Source organism: Mesocricetus auratus, unplaced genomic scaffold (genome assembly GCF_017639785.1).
Source record: "Mesocricetus auratus isolate SY011 unplaced genomic scaffold, BCM_Maur_2.0 Super-Scaffold_100018, whole genome shotgun sequence".
In the NCBI taxonomy this organism is placed as follows: domain Eukaryota; kingdom Metazoa; phylum Chordata; class Mammalia; order Rodentia; family Cricetidae; genus Mesocricetus; species Mesocricetus auratus.
In genome coordinates this window covers 4,341,252-4,363,662 of record NW_024429199.1, presented here as the reverse complement: position 1 = coordinate 4,363,662, position 22,411 = coordinate 4,341,252, and the positions used below count along the sequence as shown (strand labels likewise).

The 22,411-nt window shown below is 45.2% G+C and overlaps 1 protein-coding gene across 4 annotated transcripts in view; it reads left to right on the top strand.

Moving 5' to 3' along the window:
- The window catches only part of Fyn (FYN proto-oncogene, Src family tyrosine kinase), a 191,923-nt gene that overhangs the window by 76,043 nt on the left and 93,469 nt on the right, over window positions 1-22,411 (top strand). For all 4 annotated transcript variants that reach the window (XM_005073256.4, XM_040728310.1, XM_021229069.2 and 1 more), the window contains one exon: window positions 10,980-11,049. The gene's annotated coding sequence lies outside the window, so the exon portion shown is untranslated. The remainder of the gene's footprint in view (window positions 1-10,979; window positions 11,050-22,411) is intronic.

The window sequence follows — 22,411 nt, the reverse complement described above, 5'->3', positions numbered from 1 at the left end:
AATGGATGTGGCAGTGTGCCAGTACATTTTCATTTATCAACACTGAAACTTAAATTTCTCTTCTTTTTCCAGCCATTTCAAAATGCCAGAACCCATTCTTAATTCATGGGCCATCCAAAGCCAGATCAGACCATCCCACAGCTGCAGCTGTGACTCCCTTGCCTTGGTGACAGGGCTGAGTCTTTCATCTGTGACAAGCTCTTAAAGGAACTGGCCTGGGTGGTTTTGCTCTGTCCATGTAATTGTGAACTGATTATCGTGTTAGATTTCTGTCATTTATCTCCATTTTCAGAATTCATGATAAGGAATTGCTTAAAAAGCACATGTCATTCTTCTATCAAGAGAACCCTTGCTAGGGACTGGGAGGGGGCACAGCCACAGTATTGTCCCTTCAGCTGTTGGTGGAATTGTGGGTAGGGTTAGTGTCAGAAAGCTTGCGCAAGAGCAGCAGACCTCGAGGTGAGAAGTGCTCCTCTTTGGGGAGCTAATATTTAGGGAGGTGGGGTGACTTGAGGCACACAGGTTTCTACGCTGTGGGTGTGCTGGACAGGGGAGCATCTCTGCGACCAGGCTCCCTGGCCATTCTCAGGGTGAGTGAGGTTCTTCCTCAGGAACCCACACCCTCCAGTCCATGTGTACCTTTGGAAGCACAGTATGTGGGACTGTGGGATAGAGCCATTGTGTACGTGTCTTGCTTCCTGTGCGGGTGACCTTCATTCTTAGGGTGCTGGCCTAATTACAGGAATGAACCTCTCCTCCAGAAGGTCTTAGAAATGAACTTTCTGCAAAGGTTGGTGTGACTGGCCTCCTACACACCAGGGTCCCTGGGACTGTTGTTGTGTTGGATATATAATGATAACAGGCTGGCTGAGACCAACGTGTCCCCCAAACCAAAGCCACATCCCCCTCCCCGTGGAGCTGGCTGTTTGGAGGTCAGCTGCCACTGCTGAGTGTGTGTGGACAGGGTAAGCATCTTGAGAGCCTGGCACTTCCACGGTAGGGATGGAGTTCTGGGAGTCACCTCACTATTCACCACCCCTTGGAGGTTATGCACCTGTCCAAGCACTGCTGTGAAGGCAGGAATGGGTGATTCTCAAGGAAACCCCCAGTATCTTCCATGTACCATGGGATGAAAATGCATCTTTCAAGATTTTCCCTTCTAGGATGTTGCAGGCTGTAAACCAAGGTTCCAAAAAAAAAATGCTTTGATGTATATGAAGTTGGCCTTGAATAGCCAAATTTTTACTTAAAAATCAATCAAGATAAAATTAGAATAGTGGGTATTACTGTAGTTACTGTACTGAAACTGTGCTTCATGCCATCCTAGCATAACAATATAAAATGTCTGTACCATGATAGTTATCTTCAGTGAATAAGACCCACAATCTAATGAAATGGCACTTGGAGACTTTTAGTGCTATACATCTTCAGATTATCTCATCTCGTTTCAACAAATGTACAGTGTTCTCTGCTTCAGTGTTCAGGAGAGAGAGCTCTGATCTGTTTCTAACTTCTTTGGGTCGACGCCCAAGAGTTCTAGGGTTTGTTTAATGGAAGTGTAGTGTCCTTGCATAGAAAATGCAAAAAGTCTGCAGGTGCCCGGATGAGGGATTTTCAGGAGAGCTCATCTTGTTAGCAGCAGCCAGGTGGGACAGGAAGTGAGTCTGACATGCAGACTCATAGAGTCCTCTAGTCTCTAGGAGGGAACTTCACCAAGTGGAGTTAGTGATGGTGCTTTTAGAAGTCAAAGGTTGGGAGCCGGGCGTTGGTGGCACACGCCTTTAATCTCAGTACTCAGGAGGCAGAGGCAGGTAGATCTCTGTGAGTTCGAGGCCAGCCTGGTCTACGGAGTGAGTTCCAGGACAGCCTCCAAAACAGTACAGAGAAACCCTGTCTCGAAAAGTCAAAGGTTGGTTTTAATCAATTATAATTTTTAAAGATTTATTTATATATTTTTTGTGTATATGCATGCAGACCAGAAGAGGACACCATATCCCATTATAGATGGCTGTGAGCTACCATGTGGGTGCTGGGAATTGAACTCAGGTCCTCTGGAAGAGCAGTTAGTGCTCTTAACCTCTGAGCCATCTCTCCAGCCCCCCCCCATGATAAATTTTCTATGAATAAACCATGGCCCTGCTTTCATGCTGCTGTATGACCTGGGTCATATATGACTGCATCACACAGAATTACTCAGCTCTTCTATATTAGGTGTTGTTTCAAGTTTAAGTTGTTTCCAATTTGAAACTGTTACCAGCAGTGCCTCAGAGGGCAAGCATATTCAGTTTTCTGTAGGACGGTTCCCTGGGTGTCAAAGCCTTACGTGTGAGAAGATGTTCCTCTCCCTCTTTGAGCATACTCACCTGCAGTGAATGGGAAATCCCCACGAGCACCCCAGCCTTCCCCGGTGTCTGTCTTGGGTAGGTTAGCCAATCTGGTCAGTACATGATGGTGTAGTGCATTGTGGTTTTGTTTTTCTTGGGTAATTAAACCAAAACATTATAAGTGTGTTCTGGCTATTACTTGTTTGCCTTCTCAATTCTTTGCCTATTTCTTAGTGGGTTATCAGTGTTCCTCATTGATATATATATACATATAAATAAATATATATATTCGTCAGACATAGGCTGTAGTTGCTTCCTCCTTGCCTTTTGATTCTATTAATATCATTTCATGAAGATATTCTTAATTTTACTATACTCCAAATTGAGGTATTTTTATTTTGTGGTCGTTATATGTTTTTGAGTTCTGGTTTAAAATTTTCTGCCTGTTGCAAAATGTAAAGGTGTTCAATGGGTTGTTTTCTAAAGTCCTTCTATTTGACTTTTTTAGAATTTACCATCCATCTATCACTAATTTTTATGTAGGGTTGTCTTCAAGATACAGATACTGTGTGTATTTGCTTCCCGGGACTGTTGTAACAATATAACGAAACCTGTGGCTTGAAATAACAGAAATGTATTCTAGAGGCCAGAAGGTCAAAATTGAGGTGTGAGCAGGGCGTTGCCTCCTGAGCTTTGCAAGAAGAGCCCTCTGCTGGCTGCTGGTGGAATTGGCAGTTCTTCCTTGATCCCACTCCTTGGTCCCCTGCTGCAGCTCTGATCTTTGCCTCCCACAGTACATGGTCTTCTCCCCTAGGGGTCTATTTGGGTCTGTTTCCTTCATATTTAAGGTACAAAAACAAAAAACCACAAAGAACATTGGCTCCAGGACTTACTATTTTATATACCCTCATCTCCACACACGCAGCCATCTTGTTTCCGAGTAAGGTCACTTGGTGAGGTCCTTGGAGGTCAGGACTCCCAACGTGCCTTTTGGGAGATGCAGTTCACCTTATGCCTCAGGGAGCCCAGCACTGTGTACTGGCCTTCAGTCTTGTCTTCCCCTTGGCTGAGTGACTGTCCCTGTCTGCTTTAGGCTGATTTGCTGTTGGTCTATCTGTTGAGTGTCCATGTACAAATGACTTGCTCTCACCACTGTTATTTTGTAGTGAATCTTCATATATGAAAAGGTCTTGTTTTCTTTTTCAGGATTTTTCTTACTTTTGGTCCTTTGCATTTCCTGATAATTTCTGTTTATAGATTCATTCCCGAAAAAAGTACTAGTTGTCCTTTTTATTTAAAATTAAATTAAAGATTCAATTTGTGAGAGAATTGATGTCTAAAAAGTCCTGAGATTTCCATGTGCCACAATTCTTCAGTCCTCCTGCTTGTGCAGTGAGCTCCTCCCCTACTGAGCCAAACTCCTCCCCTACTGGGCCAAGCTCCTCCCCCACTGGGCCAAGCTCCTCCCCTACTGGGCCAAGCTTCTCTCCTGCTGGGCCATCTTTTCAGTCCTGGTAATTGGTTGTCTTTTGGTGGAGATTTGTTAAAAGCAAGAAGAGAGAAGGGAAGCTTCTGCTTTGTATTCATACCGTTAAGGATTTTTTCCAAGTTTATTAAACTTAACAGGGCCAAGATTTAAATCAGTCTCACTGACTCCAAGCCAGAGCTGGACAAATAAAACAAGTACTTCAAAAATTGTTGTTATGAGAGATTTGTTGCTTTAAAACCTGGCATCCTCAGGGATGGTTGCAACAGGTTGTTGGTAAAGAAAAAGTTAGCATGATGTTGGATCATCAGTGGCGTAACTAAGAACCTTAACATGGGCTCTAAGAGTTGCTGGGCTCAGATTTGGGTATTGTATCAAGTGGGAAACTAGATTCCTAATTGTCAGTGCCCTCAGAACCTGGGACCTGGAGATGGCTCAGGGCAGTTAGGAGTCTGAGTGAAAGTTGGTCTTTTCTACTTCTATTTAGTAATGAGAATTTAGTATAAGCCTTGAAAGTGTGTGTGTATGTGTGTGCACATGTGTGTGCACATGTGTGTGTGTGTGTATGTGTATGTGTGTGTACTGGGTATGTGAGAGACACACCAGGTTCTGGTACTAAAAAATAAAATTTAAATTATAGAATATTCTTTTAACAGTCCATCTACTCTCAAGCTTGATATGCTCACCGCCTACATCTCAGGATCTGAATGACTCACTGTTAACCTCCCTTCTGGGTTGGATGTGAAATTACACAGAAGTGCATTTTTCAGCCTTCCCAGGAGCTGCTGCAGGGGACATGTTTAGCAGGTGCACATGCATCAGAACAATGCAGCGTTTATAACCGAGACTAGACTGCAGAGCCTAGAAATAGCTTGACCTAAAAGGGCAACTCAGAAACAATTCACATTCGCTATAAACAGTGTCGCTCCATTTTCTGGTTCTACCTACTGCCCGAGGTGATTTCAGGACTGGGAAGAAAGATGGGATTATTGTGCATATATATTTCATTCTAATGACTCTTAGAGCCTCAAACTCCACCTCATACTAGACAGTTAACTCCTTGTTCCAATGGCATTTACTCACTTATTTCTAACCCTAAATGAGCTGAGTACCTCAATCTATAGATTTCAATATGGTGGTAATAATAATATGAAATTACATCAATGTTTTTATTGCTTGGGCCTTGTGGATGTTACCATGGTGGGAGCTCCCTTAATTCACCCACCCATTTGCACAGCAGCCCATGCCTGAGTGCCGTGAACCCCCAGTCTGTATTTCTCCAAGCTAGCTTCATGATCTCAGGAACCTGTTCTCTCTTGGCTTCTCTTTGCTGACTTTGCAATGCCTTGCTCACAGCGAGCCTCTGCTATCTCATCCCGGTACTCGCGTTAAAAGGAGCAACATGCGTTTGACCCTCACATCCTCTTAGTCTGTTGTCAGTACCTCCTTCCTTGTTGGCATAGTGCCTCCTATGCTCTTCTCTCTCTTCCTCTTCCTCCTCATATCTCTGCTGTTTACTCCCACTCCAACAAATCATAAAACAGCCACCATAGCCGTGCTTGAGTTCGTACAGCTTGTTGGAGGGAAGCCAGGATTGACAGGAGGGTTAGCTAATGGGTCAGTGAGACCTTCCCAAAACACCTTGCTAATCACCCCCATGCCCACCCAAAAGGAGGAGGGAAGTCTACAATCAGTCAGAGTGGGCTTGCTTCCCTGGAAACCATCCTGGCCCTGGCAATGGGTGGGGCTTTGTCTGTGTGCTGACTTGTTAGGTGTAGTATTTGATCACTTGGAGCTCAATGTAGGTCTTGAGAGACTGTTGTAGCCAGGGGAAGTCGGGTCTGAGTTTGAAATCTGTTGTTATTGTGCACTTAAGCTCTCGGTCTTTATTTATGGTATACATAGCAGTAGCAGTCACAGGAGAGCCGAGAAAGGCAGGGACAGGAACTCACCTCTCCTTTCGGCCCTCATTCTCTGCATAGCTTTTAGGAGCAGAGCTTGTGCTTAACCTTGTAAACAATAGGTGGTTGAGGTTTTGTTTTGTGTTTTGCTTGTTTATGTTTTAGTGTTTTTATTTTATCTTGAGATTTCTAACAGTGTCACAGGCCCAGCAGTTCCTGTATGGATGTGGCTTAGAGACCCTGTGGGACAAAGTGTGGTTTCCAGCTCTTCCCCTAGTCCTAGAGAGACAACAGCTTCCCCATGTTACATCCATTCCTTAACTGTAATGGACACCCCTTGGTACATGCATGTGATCCATCCATTTATTCAACCAGTCAACAAATATTTTTGAATTAGGTTCCCCTGAGAGATTGTTGTCCGTGTTCGAACTAGAGTCAAGCTGGTAGCCAGAGCTCTGGGTCAGCAGCCTGGATAAAGTTCCCATTTCTCCTGTCTTCTAGTTAGAAAACTTCTTGTAAGCTTCTTGGCCTTCGTGAATGTGGTTTCTCACTTTCAAAGTGTGGTCTAGGCTGTAAGTCCTTCCCAGATGACACGTTGTTGTTGGGACCTAAGCAGCTTGTGCCCCAGATATTCACATATGCAAATAAGGTGGACCAGGAGAAGCCAGAGCTAGGAAGTAAAGGGCTCTCATGAGACAGTCTCAACCCCAGGAGGCTTTCGTTACTCATTCAGCAGATGTTGTAAATTCCATGCCAGGTACTGTACAAGCACTACAAACAGAGCGGCGGCCAAAGAGAGGTCCTTCCTTCTAGCTAAAGGTGGCTGACAAGCCAGGAACAAGAATGATAGCGATGTAGTTTGAAATTCATTACACGGGATGCTATTGGGAACTGGGGAAGTTGGAAGTAGGAAGGAGGGGAAGGAGAGAGAAAACAAAAAGGGTCTGAGGGGCAAAGAGCTTGTGAGGTTGAAGCTGGGGGTCAAGACATTGTGGGAGACAGTCGGTGTGCTCACTCCCTGACAGAAAATTCATTCTCATTAGGCCACCGTGACAAACCCAGCATCAGTCCAAACCCGGAATACCCCTCTCCTCCACTGTGGTTAACAATCTAGGACACCAGAGATGTCTGGTGAGACATTTCCATTCTCCAAAACTATACATAACTCCTACATATGAGTCACAGTTATACTAAAGCCATGTGGGGTTCTGTGTAACAGCCAGCCTGCTTCTCTCAGAGAGGCCTTCACCAAGAATTAGGGACATGTAAAAAGGTATAAATGCCTGCATAAGGAACTGCCCCTCAGATCTCTTCTAGACCAGGTAGCTGCCCCCAGTTCCACAAGCAAATGGAACGGTCCAGAAACAGACTCCGAGTGCCTCAAGCTCTTCTTTATTTACCCTTCAGTAATTACATATCTTCCCTGTTAGAGGCTGAGCAATTAGTCTCCTATTGTCTTTGCAGGAAATGACATCCATGTGACTTCTTGGGAAGGCAACTGTTGACCACTCTGGTTAAGATAATTTGGAAAGTGTTCAGCATTTCCTCTGGATGATTGCGTCCAGCTGACTTAGAGCTTGTGGGAATGCACAGTCGAGACGAGGTCATCATAACCAGAACAGCACTGGGTCAGTTCCAGCAAGATGAGTCTCCGAATGCTACTCTGGCCCTTCAGAATGTGAGGGGACTCAGCACCTTGCCATCCTGTCTTTTTTATAACACTTATTTGAGAAAGTTTTCTAGAGCAAACAGTTGCTGACTCCACTCAGGGAGTGCACTGGGAACTCAGAGGTACTACAGTTCTGTGCTCTGTTTCCCAGGGTTTTCCCTGTCTCAGTCGCAGCTGTAGCCCTAGGCTAAAGTAAAAGAGCCTTGGAACTCCAGGCCTCGCACGCACTCACGCACGCACGCACATGACAAGAAGTAAGACAGAGAAGTCAGGTGTTCCTAGTAAAACATTCTTGTCTCATTGGCCTATATTGGGCCCATGTTTATTTTTGACCCAGTCACTGGTAAGAATCGGGGGATTTCTTGAGTCAGAGCCTCTCCAACCTTAGTATACACACTGATCACCTGGGAAAGTTTGCTTTGAGTGAAGCCTTAGGGCTCATACTCCTGACAAGTAGCCACATGGTGCTTGTGTCAGTGGTGGTGTCCTTGGAAAGCCCTAAACCCCTAGTGAGATCATTGTCCCCAGCTCCTGAGTCTGGTAAAGGATGTATGAGGGCTCCATTAGGAAGAAGAAAGCAAGAATAGCCCTGTATTGATGAGAACTATATTGGCAATATGTACCTAAAATGTCTCCTTGAACTCGGCAGTTATACACAGCCTGTGGTGTATCTTAGAAACAGAAAGTATGCAGGGCTGCACACTGTTGTGTGGGCGTACCCATAAAAACAGTATTACTTCTTCATAACTACACACATTGCAGTTCAAGAAATGGAAGATACAGTCACCTCTTTGTTATCCTTCGGTTACTTTTACTGGTAACTGATATCATATATCCAAATCCTAAAGAAATGGAAATAAATGTGCTTAAATATAAAGAGGGTTATGTGCCAAGCTCACCCCTCATTCTTACAGCCAGCAACTCATTAACCTTGGGTATTACTGGAGAAGAACACACACCCACGTATCCTAAGAGTCACTTGACATGATGTCAGGTGTAAAAAATTCTGCCAGTGCTAAATTTCTGCCAAAGCAATTGGTCACTGTGCCCTGGTTACTGATTTTCAGTGGAGAAAATCATTATGCTTTCTTCATTTAAAAAGGGAGAACTGTCCTGGTTTTTTTGTTTGTTTTTGGCAAAAGATACACAGTTATCTCTTGCTGAAGCTGATTAGGAAAAAGGATAATATGGACAGTCTTGTCTATCATTGGTCTGATTCATCACAGATACTCCGGGGCTTGGAATGCCTGATGTGGCCAGATGTTAAACAGACCTACCTGAGGTGGTCACGAGTGGTCATCGTCTCTGGCCTCACATGCAGAGACATCACTCCTGGGGCAGTGGGAACGTATGTGGGATTTCACCATTTCATCTGCTTGATCCAGCTACTTGCCCCAGCACCGCAGCTTCATGTCTAGGTGATTGGCAGGAAGTCAGATCTTGGTCCAGTTTCTAGTAGATGCCAAATGGTGCTAGCTGGCCTTGCCGACATGGTTTCACCATTCTTTGCTATGCAAGAGCCTGGGAGGTGGGGAGCTGCCGACGGAAGCTGCTGGACTTGGTGCTCCAGGAAGGTAGGAGTGTGCTTATCTCTTAGGCATCCAGGGTGTTACTTGTCAGTGAATACGTGTACAGCTGGTCTGTTCCCAGAGACTTGTCAGTCAGCAACACAGATGAAGCGTCCACTCTCTAAAGGAAGAGAACATTTTGTTGCCTAACTTCAGTCATTTGTAATCTAAATATAGCATGCTGAGGTGCCCCTCTACATATTTAGGACCTCACAGGCTGCCAAAGAGAGATGAGATAATTTTAATACTGGTCAAGCTTGTACAATCAGGGTACTTAATCTCTGGTTGATGCAGACAGTACTGATGAATGCCTCCCTTCCCGTGCTGGTGATAGGGAGAGTGTTATTAAAAGGAATAAAAATGCTTAAAACTTAAAATAGAACGTATATTAAAATCTAATTTAAAAGACTAGAAAAACAAAAATGTAAGGTAATACCAAATTAGGAAAATCAAGACGTGAAAGATGAGAATTAGGAGAGGCTTAAAGCTGGTGTTGTTGGACTGAGGACATGGATGGAATTAAGGGGTCAGGGACCAAGAGGGGAAGAAATCTACTCCTCATTTTCCTTAACCTTGAACTGAAATCCAGCATTTCTTTTTATTGTGGAATAGTTTTAGCTCTATGTAGAATAGAATACAGATAGTATTTATTATATTACAATCAAGGACATCATAAAATATGATTTTTCACTTAAAGATACTTAAAATGGCATTTACTTTATGGTTTTTGCAGAAAACTGTTTAAATATTGAAGGAAGTCCATCTCAACTTTGTTAGAAAGAAATTTTTTTGAGACAGGGTCCCACTATGAAAAATTTTGATAACTGATTACGGATGGCATTTTATGGTTTAAATTCTTTGCATTTCATATGTTATTTTCAAATACTTAAAGACATTATTCTTTAAAAAAACAAACAAGCAATAAAAATTCCATTTAGAATTCTGGAAAAATGCTGTGGACTGACATAGTCTATAACGGCAAAGAGCTCCTGCCCAAGAAAATACCTGGGCCTCTTACTAGTAGGGATAGGACGGAAGGGGATCAGGGGAGGTACATGCCGGGTGTGGGCCCAGCAGCAGGTGATGCGGCTGCTGTGCTTCCGCCTGGTTGGAACCTGTGGAAATAAAGCTGGGACAAGAATGAATCCAGGCGGATTAATATCATGTGTAATATGCTGGTGATCAGAAGGGAGAATGTGTGTAAATGGTGTGTGGGGAAATGCTTTGCAGGGTCAGGAGAGTTGGAGTGTGTGTGTGTGTGTGTGTGTGTGTGTGTGTGTGTGTGTGTGTGTGTGTGTGTGTGTGTGTGTGTGTTGGAGCGACTGGAGGCTGGGCATGGGTTTCTGCAAGCAAGCAAGGCTGATACACCCCAGGTAGAGTGAAGTGAGCCCAGCCTGGGTGTGGGCTCAGCAGCAGGTCTGGGGTCTGATGTGCCCTAGAGGTGAGAAGCCACGTTAGGACTCAGGCCGGGCAATGAGGAGCATGGAGGGCCGAGCTTCCATTCACTCAGCCCTTACTGTGTGCCTGCTGCTGTTTTAAACCTGTGTCCTGTGAGTGACTTAGCTGATGTGATTTGACAGTAACAATGACACTGTGAGGTGGGTCACACAGTTCCTATTTTACAGATAGTTAAATAAGATCCACTGAAGAACAGAGTAGCCTGGGACCTCCCAGAGCTAGGCAGAAGGAAGAGTGCTGGATAAAAAGGAGAGGAATTGACTCTAAGGGGAAAATGTTACTAGTTTAATCTTAGATATTCCCCCATGGTTCTCTTACCTCTGGTTGTTTTAAAGGATTGAAATTCTTATTTGTAAGCGCAGTTTCTGACTGATTTACTTGTTCACAGATTTTTTTTTCTTGCTCATGTATGCTAAGATAATGTGTAAATTGGTTTCATTTTCCTGTGCACAGCAAAGGGGCAGCTGGTAGGGAATTTGCTGTTGCGGGATAGGTGAAGAGCCACAAAGAATGAGCACTCGGTGGCTTAAAGCGGATTGTGAATAAGTTGTTTATTTGCATTGTTTTTTTCAGAGTCAGTCCTACCGGCGGTTTAGAAGACATGTGGTGTATATAAAGTTTGTGATAGTTGGTGGAAATTTGGGTAAGTGTTACCACACTTATTTCTAACACATTTAGTTGTAAAATGGTGCCAATGAGGGGAAGCCACTGCCCTGCCTTGCCGTGCCCTGCCCTGCCCTGCTCTGCCCTGGGCATCTGTTAAATCTGCACTAAACTTCAAATGAAAGTTTTTAATTAAATGTGGCACTGAATTAGTGTTTTCTGACAGCATGCCATTTTTCTTGTTTAAAATAATGTTATTAAGTGATATGGGGTTTTCTAAAATCTAGTAAGTATAGATTTGGTAAAGCTCAGGTGTATAACCCAAGACATCCTTGGCAATTTAGTTTCTGTATTAAGCCAGCTGTGCAACAGGAACAAACGCACAGACGAGAAGAAGTACGTCTCCAAAGCAGGGGTTCGAAATGGCCTGCATGCTGAGACCAGAGAGAAGTTAGCTGTTTGAGGAATGGGAAATGGAAGGGGGTGGGCAGCACAGCTTCCTGGGAGCTTGCCCCAGGCTGGAGCAATAGCTTGAAAGACCCGGAGAAGCAGGATCCCAACCTCGCTGGTGGCGAGGAGGGCGGTCCATGGAGTCAGGGATCCAGGTTAGAACCCTCCACACCTATTGGTTGTTTTTTGACCTCTCCAATTCTCCTGTAAACTGAGGCCATTAGTATTTCCTACTCAGCAGGATTGCTGGGAGTAAGCGAACTGAGGCGTGCTGAGCATAGTCAGTGATGTTCCACAGCAGCCTTGCTTCACGGCAGAGCCCTCTTGTTTGGAGACCACATTTGCCATCAAAGCTAAGCCACTCAAAAGGTGCATGTCTTCAGCAGGAAGGCTTGGGGGATGGGTTGGTCACACACATGTGGTTTCACAGGGAGCACCACAGCCACTTCCTCATCATTTACTCCATAATGAGCTGGGGGACCCCGGGGACCTGGGCCTCCTTCTGGAACCCCAGGAAGCCTTTTCAGACAAGCACAGCTAACTTGGCTTCCCTTCCTGCCACCTTGCAACTGAGTTGAGGTCACTTGTTGGAGCCTTTGGTTAAAGTATGATAAAATTTTCATTACATTAGTAAAAAAGGGACAACAGTGAGGTAAATAACACTTTTGGTGCGTATAGGCTTTTATTTCCAAAACTTTGTTTTTATTTTACACCTTTATGGTTATGTGACTTCATAGAGACCCAAGAATTTGGTTTGGGGGGTAAAGCCTTTACCTGCATTTGGGACCTAATCAGCCATGTCACTGTAGAGGGGTGCTGATGTTAAGGTCACATGTCTGTCATATGAATCAAGAACATGGGCATGGCCTCAGGAGGTCTCTATGGTAATCTCCAAAGAGCCACAAAGGCCCTTCAATAAAATTTCTAACCAGGGGATATGAGTCATCTTGGAGATAAGGAGCTGGTCTATGGTAAGACAGCTTGCTTAATATATAGGGCGATGAGACAGAAGGAGTAGGCCTGGTTCCTCCAGCTCACTGGGGAAGTACTGATTGCGACAATATAGGATATATTTCAAAACAACTAAAAAAGAACACAAACTCTCCAAGCATGTAGAAATATTTATATTTAAGGAGTTTCGAATGCTCATTCTGATTTGATATTAGACACTGTATGCATGCATTGAATCATTGTGCTAACCCAGATGTTTTTCTCTTAATGAAAAAGCAAATAAACAATTAGGGAACACAAGGAAATTGTCTGAGGAGAGTGACCATACTGTCCCATATCTTAGTTGTGGTATTTATACAACTGTAGACTTTTGTGAAAACCTATAGAACTGTACTGTACAGGAGGGAGGGAGGGAGGGAGAGAGAGAGAGAGAATTTTGTTGTGTGTGAGAATGAGCTCTTAGAGGACAGTTGTCTTAACTTGCTGAAAAGAAAGTGGGTTGAGGAGAGTGGAAAGAAAGAATCAGCTGCCCCTTACATTGACTGTGTGTGGGACAGGAACTTAAGCTGAGCCCTTCCTGCCCCCAAGTGTGATGAACACTTGAATATTCATTGAGTCTTAGTGCTTGGGCAAGTCACCTCACTCTCACACACACTAGTCCACATGTTCAGGGCTCCTCCTCAGCCACCTCTTCTCCTGTGGACTAAATGACCATCACCCCTTCTCAGGGCCTTTTTCCTCCTGTGTTATGTCCATGCCCCGCCCCACTCTGGGAGCTCTTAGCAGAGGCCCCTGCTTTACGATTTCCCCTCTAGCCAATGCCCTGCACTGAAGCGCTGTAGTTGTCAGGATCCGACTGAGCATGCCTTCTCTGTAGGTGATGTTAGCAGATACCCAGCCCTAAAGCCCCTCTCATCCGCTGGTCTCATACTGAGCACCTGGTGATGGTTTGTGGAGGCTTCTGTTGAGTAGTCTTCTGAGAACAGAGCTCTGGAGAGGGAAGCAGTCCAGGGGCTCCAGGTAGCAAATATGTTGTCTTCTGAGTTCTGGCACTGTTAGCAGACAGTATGAATGCTGTGTATGAATGTTTTTTTCTCAGATTCACATCCTTCATCAGGGTGAGAGATAAGTACACAGAGAACAGTGGTTCTGATCCAGGTCACCTTGCCTTTCTAGAGAGTATTCGGTGTTGGGAGGGATGTTGCTAAATGCCCTGCATTCAGCAGCACATGTGCATAAACCCAGAAAATAATCCCAAATGTCAGTGGTACGGAGATAGAGCCAGTAAAATATCTAAAGTGCCTACTGTTTGGAGGATTTATATTTTAAAATAATCTAATGATACACATATAGACTTCTGAAAAGGGCTCAGAATACAGAGGCCTGAGAACCTTTATGAACCTACCTGACTTCATCAGGAGTCAAGCTACCTCCTGATTCCAAGAAAATCAGACCTAAAGAGGTCAGACAGACAAGTTGTACTGACCATGGTCCACAGAAGGAAAGAGGTCCTCACAGTGTGCTCTCAGCATCTCACAGAAGGGCACTGTCTCATGGTTTAGACGTCTGTCCAGCTTCCTCAGATGTTTGTCTGCAGATGAGATGGCACTGCAATCTGAGTGGTCCTTCCCTTGGAATCTTGGGTAGTGATTCTGATGTGGTGGAAATGTGCTTAGGGAGGAGAGGGATCTCATTACAGATGGTTGACATCAAGCATTTTGGTTCGCGGGGCTGTTTATTTGCAACCAATCACTAGTGACACCACAATCTGGCTTAAATGTGAGTTGCTGTGCACGTTTGTAGCCCGATATGGCCGCATTTGCTGAAACTGGGAGATTAAAGCAACATACATGAAGCTGTGACACAGAACAGTTCTCTCGAGATGGCTTGACTTAATTATGGGATCTACTTTGGGAGGGTAACTGTGCTTTTTGTGTGGTGTATTTTAGGTTTCACTAACCCAGCTTCCAGGCCAGCAACATCTTCCCAGAAAGGGTGTGGCATATGTTGAGGGCATGGATACGTTTTTAGCAAAAGCTCTGGTAGGATGCTCTTTTGGCTTCATGATCCTACATTTGCCTCTCTTATATCTCTTCCTCTCACACAAGTGCAGTGGAAGTGTGTTCTGGAAAGCCAGACGAGGGAAGGCTGAAAGCCTCATTTCAGATGGCCAGGCCCAAAGATTTAGGGACCATGTGTTGTCACTCCATGTCTTTAAGATGAATGGAACTCGGGGGAGAGTACAGAAGTCTCGGAGTAAACAGGTGAGAGACTATAAAGACAACTGTTTTATTTGGGGCAGGTGTCTGTGACAAAACTGTCCATTTATAACACTGAGAACCCCTGCCCCGCCTCAGCCTTTGCACAGAGCTTCCAGTTCAAGAGACTTTGTGTGCTGTAGGCTAGCCCAGCCTCTAAGATTCCCTTTCAGGACATTGTACTAGAGTTCAAGGAGATGCCCAGAGTAGTTCCTTTGGAAACCAACCTGTGCTTTGGGGGCAGAGTGCCGCCTTCTGCATTGCTTTGTGCTCCTGATTGCTAAAGTCGCCCACAATCCCTTTATCACTTGCTCACCAGACAGGTGTCGTTTTCACTCCACGATAGTTTTGGCACCAACCTGGACCAGATTCCGTGAAACTGCTTCCAGCATGCTGCCCTGTCACCTACAGTAGCCCATGGCTTTGCCATCTGCCCTTACTCTAAAACTCACGCCATAGTGTGGCTTTAATCTGTAGCAACACAGAGAAGCTCAAAATGCTCACTTAGAGGAAGTATTTTCAGAGTCAGAAGCTGTCTCATATGCTAGTGATCAACTAATTGGAGAACACTGCAATAGGGCTGTCTGGGAGCCAGGTGGCTGACCCCACGTTAGCTTTGCTAGTGAGGCTGTGTCTGGATGCGATTCAGCAGCTCTTTTACGTTTGTCACGAGCTGCCATGCACTTGATCCCCCCAAACTAGTTCTTAGGTACTGAAGTCATATGACTGTAAAGTTCAGAGGCCCCTGAATTTGTCTGTCTGAGGTGGGGGTATTTGGTAATGTGTGCGAGTGTTTGATGTCCCGAAGAATCGGAGGCACTGTTGATATGGTGTGGGAGAGGTACAAGGATACAGTTGGTCTTCAGCGTCTAGGGAAGAGGTGTCTGTGGCAGCATCTAAAGCACCCTGCTGAGAAGCACGGCTCTGCACTGTACAAGGAACACACGGTGAAGCCAGATGCACACTCGCTGTTGGAATCCAGGTCCCCTGTAGCCCTGTGCATTGAAGGCATCGAGGTCCTCACCCTGCTTCACTGAGAACTCTAGACGTGGAATGCAGACGGCTGGTCTACAGGTTGTGCACCGGAGCTCAGCACAGCATGCTGCCCACGATTCACTGACACCTCCATGGCCTGACTGATCAGTGTTCTATACCTGCCTTTCCTCCATCATCACCCAGCACAGGAGAATGGGACCCTTCTGTCTGGGGGAAAGATAAAGAGCCCAGTAAGATGCTCTGCCCACAGACTTTTATCTAATCTCACCAGCTTGAGACCCTCCTGATAGGGTTGGAGAGATGGCCCAGTGGTTACATGTGTTTCGTTGTTCTTCCTGAGGCTCCAAGTTCTGTTATTAACACCTGTCTAGGTCAGCTCATAATCACCTGTAGCTTCAGCCTCTGTGGACAGAGATACACACATACACTTGCACACATATGTGTGTGCGAGTGCACGCACATACACACACATACATGCACACATGCACACTATTTAAAAATAAATATAAGACAACATCCTGGTTTAGGTGTCAGTGTCCTGACTTTGGGATTTGGTCTGCTTCATCCTGTCTTGTGGATTAGCACAGCCTGCCTACAGAGAACTTTGTTTAGTTTGGTTTTGGTGTCAGCCAGCAAAGAAACTGAAACACCGGCATTCTGGCCTAAATGAGCACATACAAATTCATTAAAGTGATAAAAAAGATAGTGAATGAGAATGCAGGAAGGGAAGCCGGCCTGAATGTGCGTATGGACAGCTTTTCACAGAGAGAGATGCTGATGTTGCCTGTTCCCCACCCCAAGGCGGTGGTGATTGTTTATTTTCTTTCTGCCTCTCTTCCCCAACTTTTAATTTTTATCTTATTTTTATTATGTTTAGATATGTATATGTTTCTGGTACTGTAGGGGTTGTGTGTACATGAGTGCAGATATACAGAGACCAGAGGTGTAGGATCGCCCTCTAGCTAGAGTTAAACATGGTTGTGAGCCACCTGGTGTGGGTGCTGGGAATAAAACTCAGGTCTCTGAAAGTGTAGTGCATGCTCTTAACTTCTGTGCTGTCTCTCTGGCACCCAAACTGGTTATTTTTAAAAAATGTCAGTAGAATAAATGAAGAAACAAACACCTGTAAGTCTTTTACTTCAAGTTTCCATTTGTTCCATATTTATTGTATTTGCTCTGTTCTCTCCCAGTTATATATAAAAATTACACAGACTTGCTTTCTGAGCCACCTAGAAACAGAAAATGACCAGACGTCTCAGTTCTAAGTATTGTGCTATGTCTAACCTGAAAAAAACGACTGCACGGTGTATCACAATACTGTTAATAACATCCAGCAGTGTCCCCAAATTCCAGTCTGTCTTCAGACTTTCCCCATCTAGCTAAAACTCTTTTCTTTTATTCCTTGAAATGAGTCCACTCCCTGTGTCGCCCTGGACAGCCTGGACCTCACTATTTAGATCAAGGTAGCCTCAATCTCAGACATCTGCCTGCCTCTGCCTCTCACACATCCCATGCTCTGGTCTTGTCTATTTCCTCATGGTGCCATTTAATCTGTTCTTCCTAAAAGCATCAGGTCTGGAGGGTTGCTATTAGAGTTTAAGCAGACTTCAGGAAGAATACGTCTTGTGTCTAGTATGACATCACATCATAGGACAAGTGATGGTGGATTGTTCGCCATCCTCTGTCTTCTTTGGTGTCGGCTAAGGTGGTAACCAGACCTAGCCATATGAGGGTGCACTTGGAGTTGACACGTCACCTGGGATACCTGGGTACTTTGTGAATCCTGTCCTAACATTCTGTCATCTTGTGGTGTGAGTGTCTGGATAGTCTTTGCCTGGATCCATAGTTATTTTGGAAGACTGCCTGATATTTTTGCCTCTTTCTTGTCCTGAGTTCTCTGCACAGAGTAATATACATCTTCATATGTTTGATTTCTGTGATAGTCTGCTAGATTTTGTTGTAATAACAGATTGTCCTACATAGCAGTTTTCATTCTTGCCTTTAGGGATAGGAAGGAGTAACTTCCACAGCATGCTTCCGTTAAGCTAAATGTCTCACAGTCTCCTTATGTAGAGTTTCTTTCACTTTCTTCTTGCACATTTCAGAGGACTGAAGTAACTTGTACAGGCCACACAGCTTGTACAGTGGAGCTCAAATCAAGCCACCTCTGTTGGTCATGCTTAACCAGAGTCCTCCAGCAACTCCTTGCCCAGGATCCCCTCTGGCTGTGTTGCCCATTCTGCAGTTCCTGTCTCAGACTGTAGACTCTGTGTGTCTGGAAAGGTCCCTAAACTGCTGGAAAGATGCAGGCCCCACACTTCTGAAAGGAGCGGGCGCTCTTAGAGTTGAACTGAGCAGGCCGACACTGCTGGAACTTAGGGTCTGTGTTACCTGTCCTGACTTCAGTATAGAACACTGATTTGTTTATTTGAAGTTCAGGAGCTGAGTGGCTGTTTACAGCCATCACCATGACTGACTAAGGCCTGTTTACAAATGGCAGTTTTCCTTTGTTGTTTGTTTTTTTAACATTTTCTACTCTGTGTAAGAAACTATTATACTGGAATGAAAAACTGTGACACTGTTTTGACTTACAGATTGTTAGATTTGTGAAGAAGGGAAAGTTGGGTTTCATAAAAGCATTATTTAATTTGATTATTTAATACTCAAAGGCAGTAGTTCTCAACCTCTGGATCATGACCCCTTTGGGGGTCAAATGACCCTTTCACAGGGGATCCCCAAGACCAAGACCATCCTAACAGCAGCAAAATTGCAGTAATGAAGTAACAATGAAAATAACTTTATGGTTGGCGGCCACCACATCATAGGAAGGTTGAGAACCACTGCTCGAAGGCATTGGATTTCCTTAAGCCAAAGCTTTAGATTTCTGGATTAGTAGATTAAAAGCCAGAAGTAGATTTTTCTTAGGTCACCTTTAAGCAGCGTTTTCCTCTGAACATCTAAAGGACTTTTCCTTCTCACACTTCCCCATTTATCCTGCTACACACGGAAAAGCTGTAAGCATGTGTCCATGTAAGGGCTAAAGCAGACTGAACAGATAAACCCTTTCCAGGAGAGGTCCTGTCCGAGAACTGGTGAGGCTCATCCTAGTTTGTTCTAGAATTACTCCATTTTGAAGTGATAGAAGCCATGCAGACACAGAGCCTCTGTAATGCTGTTCATTATTCAAGAACTTCATCCATCTCCCATTTAACAGATTAGCTGCCCTCAGGCCCAGAGGGGCAGCTCCCCACCAATTAGACTTGATCACCTTGAATCTGTTGGCATTGCTTCACATGCTTCCTAAAGGAAAACTTGTCTGCCAGCCAGTAGCAGCGAGCACGTGTTAGTGGACAGGTCATCTCATGGCTCACAGTGATTTTTCAGGCCGTCTGAGCCTTCCAGCAGCCAGGCTCCCAGCACTAGCTCTGACTCACAGTGCAGAAGCTGCAGTCTGAGCCAGCACCATCCAATAGAATCCAACACAAAGACTTCGTGGATCGTTTTTAATACCAGGCTACGAAAAAGAAAAGAAAAAGAAACCAGTGAACCTGGATTTTGTATTTTACTTAACCCAATATATATATATCCATCCAGATGTTTTTGTTTGCCATGTAACATTTAGACTGAATCTTTGAAACTCGGCGTATCTTATTCTTATAGCGAGTCTCCCTTTGAGGGAGTTACATTTCAGGTGGTCGTTGTGACTCCTGGGTAGTGTAGCTGTCCAGGGTCACACCAGCTAGCTCTTCCTCTTGAATCTCCCCAGAGAGACCTAGTCAGTGCCCTTGCTGCTCCTGAGTCTAAGGCCGCATGGTTCTCTCCTCCTTGTGCCTGTTCCCTGGCACTCTAATTATAGGGAGATGCCTGGGGTGACCATGACTGCCAGTTCAGCAGTTTGCTTCCACCCTGGCGGCCAGGGAGACCGCTGCCTGGAAATGTTGGTGCATGCTGGAGCTTAGTTCTGTTTCTCCGTGGTAGTTTCCATGATTCTGTTTTTCTTAGAAGTAATTTCGTGGCTTTTTTTTTTTCAAGATCAAGTTGATGTTATAATGCATTCCTTGTTAAAGACCCTTCCTAACTAATAGATCCTTTAAGTGTTTGTTGTTTGGTGGTTTCTCAGTGACATCATAGAGCACTTAGGTATTATGTATTCTTAAATGTAACAAATGTCTCCTTTGAAGGGGGCACGTGAGGGGGTTGAGTACCCTGCATGTGTAATATGAGCACTCTAACACTGAGCTTTACCTGGGGTTGAGTCTACCCTGCATGTGTAATATGAGCACTCTAACACTGAGCTTTACCTCTAGTCCCTCTACCTGCTCTGTGAGACTCGCAGGGACTCAGTAAGTTGCCCAGGCTAGTCTCAAACTTGTTTAGTGGTCCTTGAACCTGCAATCTGGCCTCAGCCATCAGTCATTTTCTGTTACTTTCACCCAGGGTCTCTCACTGAACGTGGGACTGTGCTAGATTGCTAGTGAGCCCCAGTGGTCGGTCGTCCTGCTCACTCCCAGCACTACGTCACAGGTTACAGATGTGCGTCACTGCACGCTCCCAGCACTAGGTTACAGGTTACAGATGTGTGTCACTGCACCCTCCCAGCACTAGGTTACAGATGTGTGTCACTGCACGCTCCCAGCACTAGGTTACAGGTTACAGATGTGCGTCACTGCACGCTCCCAGCACTAGGTTACAGGTTACAGATGTGTGTCACTGCCTGCTCCCAGCACTAGGTTACAGATGTGTGTCACTGCACCATCCCAGCACTAGGTTACAGATGTGCGTCACTGCACCCTCCCAGCACTAGGTTACAGATGTGCGTCACTGCACCCTCCCAGCACTAGGTTACAGATGTGTGTCACTGCACCATCCCAGCACTAGGTTACAGATGTGTGTCACTGCCTGCTCCCAGCACTAGGTTACAGATGTGTGTCACTGCACCATCCCAGCACTAGGTTACAGATGTGTGTCACTGCACCCTCCCAGCACTAGGTTACAGATGTGTGTCACTGCACCCTCCCAGCACTAGGTTACAGATGTGCGTCACTGCACCCTCCCAGCACTAGGTTACAGATGTGTGTCACTGCCCGCTCCCAGCACTAGGTTGCAGATGTGTGTCACTGCCCACTCCCAGCACTAGGTTGCAGATGTGTGTCACTGCACGCTCCCAGCACTAGGTTGCAGATGTGTGTCACAAACCTGGCTTTTAGATGGTTGCTGGGGATTCTAACTCAGGTACTTATGCTTGCACAGCAAGCACTGTACTTAAGCCATCTGCCCAGTCCTATGTTTTGTTTTGACTATCGAATGTTTCCCCAATGTATCAGTGCCATGAGCACTAGAAAAGGTCAGGTTCTTTTTCTACCAGGTGTCAAGTCTCGGTCTGCCTACCCCATGGCATGAACTCTTAGACCGTAATCATAGTGTGGGGATGAAGCTGGCGAAAAAAAAAAAAGGTCAATAAGCCTGGAGTGTGTAGAGTGTGCTTCCCCCCCACACAAACTCTGAACTTTGGATCAGGAAAGGATCGTCTCCTCCTCTTAATTGGAGCCCAGACCCCCATCTCCCATTGCTCTCAGTGGCATGCAGGGGAAAGCAACAGAGCCTTTTCTGAGGCCATGCAGCAGCTGGAGGAGGTCCCTCAGTGTTGTATCTCGAAGTGTGACTTGGTATGGCTTATATTCCCAGACTGCAAGAAACTGTCATTTAAACTGCCCTAGGTGTACAGTGACTTACATTCAGAACAGTGCGAAAGGCCTTTCTCTTTACCCACCCCTTCCCTAAAGCAATGCTCACTTAGACACACTCCCAGCCCCCAACACACAGCACTCTCTTCTCACACCTGGGCTGGAGCCTTCTTTATTTCCTGAGTGAATGGCTTGTGTTCATCACATAGAGTCTTTTAGTGGCTGTATTTCTACTGAGAAGCCAGGGGATTATCATTACCTCTAGACAAGTGTCTTGTTCCCTAGGTTTAGTTTTCAAAGTGGTCCTAAGTATAAATGTTTTGGCTTTTCGTGTTATACTAATAGCGGGGGGGAGGGGGAGGGCTTGGATGAACAGGGGAAAGAAAATAGCAAAGCCAGACATCATTTACTTAAGTGGCCTTGATCTAGAGCCTTTCTCAGAATCTCCTGAGGAGACAGAATGTGTCTCAAGTCCCAGTTGGTGTCCTGATAACAGGGTCCAGGTAAGAGTGTAACGATCATCCCCTTCGACCCAATTGTAGCTTTTATTTTAGGGAGCCTATACCTTGACAAACTTGTCCTAAAATCTGTGTACATACATAACTTTCAGCATTCTTCAGACTTCTAACATTCACCATTATGGAGAGTATTTTGGAGTCTGCAGATACAGTACATGGTTGGAAGAAGATAAACGTTGTATCTGTCGTTCATTCACTGGAAACAGCATTGTACTTGCATGGATACTGGATACTTGTGGTATAAACAGGGTTTTCCTCACAGAATTCCTTGGAGTGTGGTCTCCATGCTGAGAGGCAGGACATGCAAGGGCTGATTCTTTTTGGATGACTGGGTGCCTTCCTCATGGGGATGGGATGGTCTTTGGCCAGGGCTGCTGTAGCTGAGTTCTCTCCTCAGCTTCTCTTGCTCCTCTGTCATCATGCGACCACTCTACCAGCTCTGCACAGACGCCAAGCAGAACTGTGAGTGAAAATCAGCCTCTCTCCTCTTTAGTCGCAAGTATTCTGTTACTGCCACAGAAATGGACGGAGACAGAGTTTGAGAA